Here is a 9,564-nt window from a genome sequence, read left to right on the forward strand (position 1 = left end):
GATGCTGAAGAAGGGAGATGGCCAGAAAGTGGTTCTGGATGGTTATTGATTTTACAAGAGAGGATCATTCACAAGCTGTGATTTTTGTGTGTGTCAGTTCTTGACAAGTAAATATATACATATGCCTTTTAATAAACCCCCCTTTTATAGGCATAATATATCTGCATCAGCTAATTGGCCCATGGATGATGGCCTTCAGTTTCTATGCTCATTGTAGGAAATGGGAAATTGTGAAATAAACTTACAAAGTTTTGTAAGCATAATGATTATGTGATGAAAAACTCATAGCTGTAGCAAACTTACATTATTAACAATTGACATGCAAGAACTTGAAAGGCAATCAATTATGAGGCTTTGTTTCAAATGCTCTTTTGGAAAGATCAGAAGCTGGATTACTTGTACAGAGGTACACCTTCCCATCTCAAAATATTTAAATGTCACATTTTATGGTTGCAGATAGAAGCTCAAAATGTGTCTTTATTTTCACAGATTTTGATTTTTCTTTAATTAATGAGTCCATTTGCCTATTTTTCTGTAGGGATTCAAAGACGGGAGGAGCTCAAAATGCTTTGGTTGTCGGTCCATCTACACCAAAGGCACAATGAGTAGTCTCTTGCTCTCTCAGTTTATTATTCTCTTATTATCTTCATGAAAGGTCTTTGGAGGCAACAATGGTTTCTCATGTTTTTATTTTATCTATGTTGTACATGTATTGACTTGGTCATTTGGGGCAGCAAGACATTTTATTTTGTGAGGGAGGAGAGTAGTATACATGTATTTCTTTGATACATTATGACTTTGTACATTGAAAAGGTTGAAAATATTATTGATTACTTTGTATCTAGATGTTAACAAGTAAATAATACAACAGATTCTCTATCAAAAGTGTTGTATGTACCTTTGATTTATAATGGTTCAATATCAGAAATCATTGTCTAATCCATAAGCATACCACGAAATCCTTAAAAAATTGTTGTACTAAATAACTTCATGCAACAGTTTCCAACACAAAATCGATGTATCAAAGAATTATATACATCTAAACAAACTTGAAATAAATAGGCCACACAACGGTTATATACTAAAAACCGATGTTCTTAATAACTTTATGCAACGGTTTATTATTAACACTGTTGTATGAAAAACCTATAGACATGACAATTGCATGTTTATGAATACCATACACAACGGTTTATAGCAATACATTGTTGTCTTGAAGGGTATTTTAGCTCGAGTTTCTACTTAAAATAGTTGTAAAATACATATGTTTAGTAATCATAACTGTTGTCTAAATTGCTTTTACACATCTGTCTTTAAGGATAAACCGATGTATAAGTTAGTGCTCAACAACAGTTTTCTCTAAACTATTGGTTTTGAGGGTGTATATACAACGGTTTTACACCTAAAACCGTTGTGTTAATGTCATCAACACAACGGAAAAAAACCGTTATCTAGTTGTACCCCAATAGACGTCGGTCGATTAGACGACGGTATTTAGGAACACTAGACAATGGTTTTTACCCGTTGTCTATTAGCTTTTTTGTAGTAGTGGCGCTTGGTGCTCTGTTTTTTTTTTTTTTTTTTGTACATTGCTATTGTTAAAAAATAACTACCTTTATCACTATTGGACAGTTGCAATAATTGATTGCATAAAAATAATAGTTATGGATATATCTTTTGCCTTTTAGTTACATAAACATTTGACAAATTAATAGACCAATATAAAACAAAGAAGTTATGGAATCACATTCATCCTAATTTTAACAGTAACGTACAACAGTTTTAGTAGAAAAAAAAAAATTATATACAGAAACCCTGCAAAAATCAGCACCTCATTTTTTAAATGTGTGATTCTTTATTATTTTATTCAAATAAGAATGGACATTTTTAACATTACAGATATTAGGTGTTATTTTTCAAAGCAAATGTCAAAACGGATTAATCAATCATTATCTGAAAAAGAAAATTACAAAGCAAAACTCCTACTACAACAATTCCTCCTCCAAGAAAAGCAAAATGACATATATATATATAGCACGAAAGAAAATGGGTCCAAACATGCATGGCACTGAGGTAGTGTCCAAGCTTTGCGAAAAAGCTAGACAATGGACTTTATATATATATATATATATGTCCAAAAGACAAAATCATTTATATGTATCATTTAGAGCCGTGAAAGAAAAATATGAACAAGATTCTCAAATGCAATTTCTAACCAATGGTTCATATTTTTCTTTCACGGCTCTAAATGAAAATAATGAGCTAGCCATCAACTTTCTATGAATGAGATCAAATAATTAGTTAAAGCTCTCTGTTCCTTCCTGTATTTTTCTCTTTTAATTGGATGTTTATGAATTATAGGTCCTTATAGCCTGTGATGGGGTGCACTCAGTGGTGGCACGCTGGTTAGGACTTGCTGAACCGGTCCATTCGGGTCGATCAGCTGTTCGTGGGTTGGCTGTGTTTCCTCAAGGCCATGGACTCGATCAACAACCATGTGTATCAGTATGTAGGATCAGGCAGAAGGGCTGGTTTTGTTCCCCTCAATGACAAAGAGATTTATTGGTTCTATGGTTGTATATCTCCAGCAAAAGGTTCAAAACATCAAAACCATGCCCGGCCTTCATTTTGGTCACAAGCAATCTGAACATGCTGCTCTAATAATTAACATGGCTCTATTAGTACTGTAAGTTTTATGTTACATTTTCTTTCATTGTAGGGGTACATGTGGAAGGAGACCCGGAAGCTATACAAAGAGAAGTGATTGAAAATTATGCCAAGGACCTGCCTCCTTTATACCTAGACATTGTGCATGCAACACTCGGATCGATGTTTCAACATTGACATGGGCTCCACTGATGTTCAGGTATCCATGGCATGTAGTATTTGGGAACCTAGCCAAGCAAAACGTCACGGTGGCTGGCGATGCCATGCACCCCATGACACCAGATTTAGGACAGGGAGGTTGCTCAGCATTAGAAGATGCAGTGGTTTTAGCCAGACACATACAGACATCCTTTAAACAAAATGGAGGAGTTGTGCCAAAAGAGATGGCTAGAGCAATTGGAAAATATGTGGAAGAAAGAAGGTGGCGTGTCTCTTAAGATAGCGCATTTGCGTGCCTCAACTCCGATAAGTTTTCTCAATAACATATATATTTTCCTATTATATATTAGATATCATATTTTATAGTGTAATTAATTTAACGTTATTAATATTATTGTGATCTAATATTTTTGTGAAGCATATTTCAGGAATTCCGGCAATATTTCCAACAATCTAAGAGAAGATTCCACATAATTTATGTTTAAATTTTAAAAGTCATTTTATGTTTAACACTTATTTCAACATGTTTGTATTCATTTGGTTGTATTTGATTGCTTAAATAATTTATAGATATTTTTGTTCATATATGGATTACACATACTTCATATTGATTGCATCTCTACTTGAATGGTAGGTATCAAATTGCATATCGATGAATTTCATCCACAATATTTATTATGTTAATGCTCAATCTACATGTTGTGTCTATTGTTTATACCCCACCCAAAATGGGTCATGGCCCACGTGAATATTTTTTGAAGTAATAAAAAGAGCTTGCTGTGTTATTTCTAGATGGATGTCAGCAAGTTGAAGTAAAAGGAGCTAGGGCCAGCAAGTATATATTAATCCAAGAGGAATGCTATCTACCTTTTCCACCAACTTTTTTTTTTATTATTCTCATTCCACAATGTATTTTCATGATTGAAACCGTTCATCTTTTAGATAATTATTTGAAGATCATCTATGCAAAAAATCAACTAAATCGAAAATTGTTTGAGCATGTAATCATTACAAATAAACTAACGATGAATCAAATTGTTACTAAAATCATCTGTTTATTTGATCACAGTTACATAACCAAACGATTTCCGATTTGATTGATTTTTTGCAGAGATGATCTTCATAATTAGATCTAAAAAATGAACGATTCTGATCATGAATTTACAATGCAGAATGAGAATAATAAAGGAAAAGGTGGATTAGAGAAGGTGGATAGCATTCCCCTTAATCCAAAATTCTCTCGGCTGTCCATATTGCATGACTCTCGGCTGAACATGTTTGCAGCCCAAAAAGTAACCCAGCTCACTCTTAGCTTATGAATAGTTGTTTACCACTCAAGTAGCTCATCTACACTTGTCTACCTACTCCAAAAAGCAAGTCATTTTAAGCCACACATGCGGCTACAAAACTTGAGGACAAAGTAAATGATCACTATAAAAGGAAGTTCACAAGGCAATTTCAAGAACCTCTATCCAACACGCACAACCTCAAAAACTCACAACAATGTGAATCTCTCAACAACCTTTTTGCTCCCAAATCATCATTGTGGCTTTTAATTTCTCAAATTTCTCTTTATTTTCATTTGCATAGCCTTTCAAAGCCCTTTTTAAATATATTTCTTTATGCTTATGCTATTTCCTTGTATTTTGGGATTTTCAAGAATTCAACTTTTTCTTTGAATTTATTTTAATGTTATTTTCCATTAGGCTCTCTTTTAAATTCATGTTGTTCTTTATTTACATTTGTTGTTGTTCATTTTCAAACTCATAGTTGATCTAGGAAAGAAAGAACCTAGATTGGTTTTCTGTTCATTTTCCTATCACACAATCGTTGGTTAAAAGTCAGATATTTAATTTGGCACATTTAATTTTATTTATTTTTAAATATTTTCACATTGAATATTATCTTTTTCTAATCGACTATTCCAAGCCGATTAGTGGCACACCCACGTCCACGTGTAAGGTTAGAATTTTCATGGCAGTAGCATCGTTCCCTGTAATGAGAATGTCATCCACATAAATTAAAATTGCAGTAAAGGAATTTTCATGTACCCAAGTAAACAACAAGTAATCGGCCTTGGATTGTTGAAAGCCAGCAGCTCGAATGGCTGTGCAGAACTTTGAGAATCAATTGCTAGAAGCCTGTTTCAAACCATACAAAGATTTGTTCACGCGACACTAAATTCTCCCCCTATCAGCTGAAACCAGGTGGAGGAAGCATGTAAACTTCTTCATAGAGATCACCATGAAGGAAAGCATTTTAAACGTCTAACTGATGAAGAGACCAATTGTTTGCAGCAGCAATGGCAAGTAAACAACATACATAAACAAGTTTGGTTGTTGGAGAAAACATGTCATGGTAGTCAATGCCCTTTGTTTATGTGTAGCCTTTGACGACGAGATGAGCCTTATACCTTTTAATAGTACCATCCGAGTTGTACTTAAGTTTGTACACTCATTAACAACCAATGGGCACTTTCCCAGGAGGTAAAGGAGTGAGGGTCCAGGTTTGATTGTGTTCAAGTGCTTGGATCTCAGAAACCATCGCTTGCTGCCACTTAGGATCTTTTTCAGTTTGAGCAAAAGTGTTAGGTTCCACAATTCTAAAAATAGTAGCAACAAAAGAAAGATGTGAAGGGGAAAGACAATGATAAGAAATAAAATTGGACAAAGGATAACGAGTACCTGATGGAGGAGATGGCTTTGAATCCGACACTGGAACTTGAGTAACAACTGGGAGCATACATAATCATTGAATGAGAATTTGTTTGGGACGGTCATAATGGCGAGTAGGAGGTGGTGCATGACGAGCTAAACGAGATGGTGCAGATGGACTTAGAGGGACGACCAAACTTGTTTGTGTAGTGTTAGTTGGAGCATCACCAGGAAGTATAGGATCTAGAGTGTTGGTGGTTAGTGGAGGGTCAGTAGAAGGTAAGGGTAAAACAATGTCGTCTTATGAAATGGGTGTGGTAGTAGAAAATGGAAAAATAGTCTCATGAAAAACGACATCCCTACTCGAAAAAAATTATTTGGTTGATAAATCATACAATTTGTATGCCTTTTGATCGAAAGGATACTCGATAAAAACACATTTTTGGGCACGAGGACCAAATTTTTGAGGTAGGTGGACATTGGTGGCATAAGTGAGAACCAAAAACTCGTAAGTGATGATATTGTGGTGCTTGTTGATAGAGAAGCTCATAGGGAGTTTTGTTGGACACAAGTGGTGTTGGTAATCGGTTGATAAGATATACGGTTGTAAGAACGCATTCACCCAAAAAAATTAATGGAAGTTGAGATTGAAAACGTAGAGCCCGTGCCTTTTCTAATATATGATGGTGTTTACTTTCAACTACACCATTTTTTTGTGGGGTAGATACACATAAGTGTTGATAGACGACACCAAACTCACAAAAAAAAATCACGCATAGAATAGAACTCACTCCCATTGTCAACACGAATTTGCTGCACTTTATGATTAAATTGAATTTGAGTCAAGGCAAAAAAATAAAAATTTCAAAAGGCCTTGTGTTTCTTATTTGCTTCTCATTAAATAAACCCAAGTGCAATGAGTAAAATCATCCACAATTGTCAAAAAATAACAAGCACCAGAATGAGAAGCAATCCTGTGAGGACCCCAAATGTCACAATGAATTAAGGCAAAAGGTTTCAAAGTAGAAATTGAACTTAAACCAAATGGTAACCGAGTTTGTTTGGCCAAAGGAAAAATATCACAAAAATTATTATGACTAAGTGAACTATCAGAAATAGATGAAGATAACAACTTATGACGTGCAAGCGAAGGATGATCGAGACGCCTATGCTACAGACTAGAGTAAGAGGCGACATGATGAGATGAAGGGACCGATGCAATGGTGGGAGAGATGTAGTAGAGACCTCCACGCTGCTTAATTACCCACTCCAATTGTCGTGTTCGTAGCCAAGTCCTGCAAAAGGCAAAAATTAGGAAAAAAAAAAAAAAGCACAACATAATTTAAGGATTTTGTGAGTTTACTAATTGACATGAGATTAACTTGGAAAGAAGGAACACACATGACATTATCAAGGGTAAATGTAGAGTTGAAAGCAAAAGTTCTAATGGAATTGATATTGGCTTTTTCACCAGTAGGCAATTTTACTGGTAGAAGATGCAAATTTGACAAATAATTGGTTAGGGAATTGTTGAAAGTGACATGATCTATAGTGCCACTATCAATTATCCAATCATTAGAAAAAAAAAAAAAAGGAATTTGTAGAAGAATTGAAAAATGGGACTGTCAAACCTGCGACGTTTGCGTGTGGCTGAGCATTATTTCCCACGGCCATTATTTTGTTGATATTAAGGCTGCTAACTGATTTATTAGTTGCCTTAATTAGATTAGTTTGTTAGTTAATCAGTTGTAATTAAACTAAAAGATTTACAGGTGGCATCATCTAGAGGATGATGATGAATGGTTGAGATGAGATATAGGCTTTCTCTCTCTTTTTTTTTGTTTTTTCTGTTGTAGTGGCTATAAGCCTCCTTTTGTGAGTATAACAGAGAATGAATATATTGGGGTGGTAAGCACAACGTGAGCTCTGCTCCACGATTTTGATCCATCTTCTTTCCTTTTTCATTTTCTGCATTTTTTCCAGATTATTGAGCTTAGAATTCAACATGGTATCAGAGCTCTAGTTCGATTCTGAGCTGGGGCGTTGATTACTGTGAGAATTGTGAAAGAAACCCAACGAGAAAGCTCTCGTTTCAGCCATGGCAGGATCTGGGAATGGTGAGCTACGGGCTCCCATTTTTTATGGAACTGAGTTCGATTTCTGGAAAGTAAGGATGGTCACGATCTTCAAATCACAAGGTCTCTGGAAGTTCGTAGACAAAGGGATCATAATCCCAAAATCAAAGAAGAAGAAGTCTGATGAGAAACTGAAGAAGGATGAAGAATCGATCAGTGTTGATAAGGAAGAAGAAATTGATCCTTACCTTGAGGATCAACTCATGAAAGATGCTAAAGCACTGGGTATAATCCAGGGTGCTGTATCGAAGGAAATTTTCCCTCGAATCGTGAACCAGGAGATCAAAGGGGGCTTGGGATCTGCTCTAAGAAAAGTACCATGGTGATGAACAGGCAAGGTCGGTGAAGCTTCAGGGACTACGACGAGAGTTTGAATACATGAGGATGAAGGTGAATGAGTCACTTGCTGAATATTTTAGTAGATTTTTTGATTTAACAAACCAAATGGAAGAATATGGTGAAATTCTGTCTCACCAGAGAATGGTACAGAAGGTTTTGATAAGTTTGTCTAAAGTATATTACCCTATGTGCATAGTAATTGAAAGAACAGTATACTTAAACACTGTTTCTGTGCATGAAGCTGTGGGATCTTTGAAGAGTTATGAATTGAGGCTTAACAGAGATGATGAGGATTCCATGAACTCCGAGAGAGCTCTTGCAAGCATGAGTATCTCTCCAAATACCCAGAATATACAGAACAAATTTTCTGGGTATGATGGTGGAAGAAAGGGTCAATGAAATTGGAAGGGAAAACCCAGAAAATGGGAGAACAAGAATCAAGTAAACACAAAACAAGGGAATGTTGTTAATGGTGAGAAGCCAAAGTGTAAGATTTGTGATAAATCACATTTTGGAGAATGCTGGTTCAAAGGGAAGATTAAGTGTCACAATTGTGACAAGTTTGGTCATGTAATGAAGGAGTGTCATCAACCCAGAAAGAAAGGTCCGGTTGTGAATTATGCCAACCAAGTGCAAGACACTGCCACTATGTTCTATGCTTGTCACAAGGCCTCTGTGCAAAAGGACAGTAACATGTGGTTCTTGGACAGTGGTTGTAGCAACCACATAACCAGTTGTGAATCCTTATTGATCAATATAGATTGAAATGTAAGGTACAAAGTTAAAATGGGCACTGGTGATCTTGTTGAATCGACTAGCAAAGGAACTCTAGTTGTTGAAACTAAGAATGGCACCAGGAGCATTCCTGAAGTCATGATAGTGCCAGGACTTGATGAGAATCTGTTGAGTGTAGGGCAGATGATTGTACATGGCTATTGGCTGGTGTTTGGGGATTTCATGGCTTACATATATGGAGATAAGAGTATGCAGGAACTAATTGTCACTGTTCAAATGAAGGGAAATCGCTGCTTCCCCCTTTCATTTGAAAGTGTCAATCCCATTGTAGCAAACAAAGCCACAGTTGTTGACTCAACCTGGAAATGGCACAGGAGGTTTGGTCACTTGAATTTCGAAAGTCTAAGATTGTTGCAAGACAAAGAGATGGTGTATGGTCTGCCAAAGCTAGCAGATAGAGACAATGTTTGTGAAGGCTATGCTACTGGAAAAGCACACAGAGAACCTTTTGACAAGGACAAGGTTGAAAGGGCCAAAGAACCACTGGAATTAGTACACTCAGATGTGTGTGAACCTATGACTAAAACTCTTGGTGGCAATAGGTACTTTCTCACATTCATTGATGACAAGACAAGAATGTGTTGGGTTTACTTTTTGAAATACAAGTCAGATGTATTCTCAGTGTTTAAAAAATTTAGAGCAATGGTGGAATTGCAAAATGGTTTCAAATTGAAGAAATTGAGGAGTGATAGAGGTGGAGAGTACACTTCAAGTGAATTTGAGAAATTCTGTGCAGACATTGGAGTTGAGAAACAATTGACCGTAGCTTATTCCCCCCAACAAAATGGAACTGCTGAGAGGAAAAATAGAACAGT

General features: G+C 36.0%; 1 long non-coding RNA gene across 1 annotated transcript; it reads left to right on the top strand.

Annotated features, from left to right (window-relative positions):
- The first annotated feature begins 248 nt into the window (after positions 1–248).
- On the top strand, positions 249–838 carry LOC147283774 (uncharacterized). Its single transcript, XR_015122520.1, has 2 exons — positions 249–406; positions 539–838. It is a non-coding gene; the product is annotated as an uncharacterized LOC147283774 (long non-coding RNA).
- The last annotated feature ends 8,726 nt before the right edge of the window (positions 839–9,564 follow it).

Source organism: Dryas octopetala, chromosome 5 (assembly GCF_963921425.1).
Source record: "Dryas octopetala chromosome 5, drDryOcto1.1, whole genome shotgun sequence".
Taxonomy (NCBI): domain Eukaryota; kingdom Viridiplantae; phylum Streptophyta; class Magnoliopsida; order Rosales; family Rosaceae; genus Dryas; species Dryas octopetala.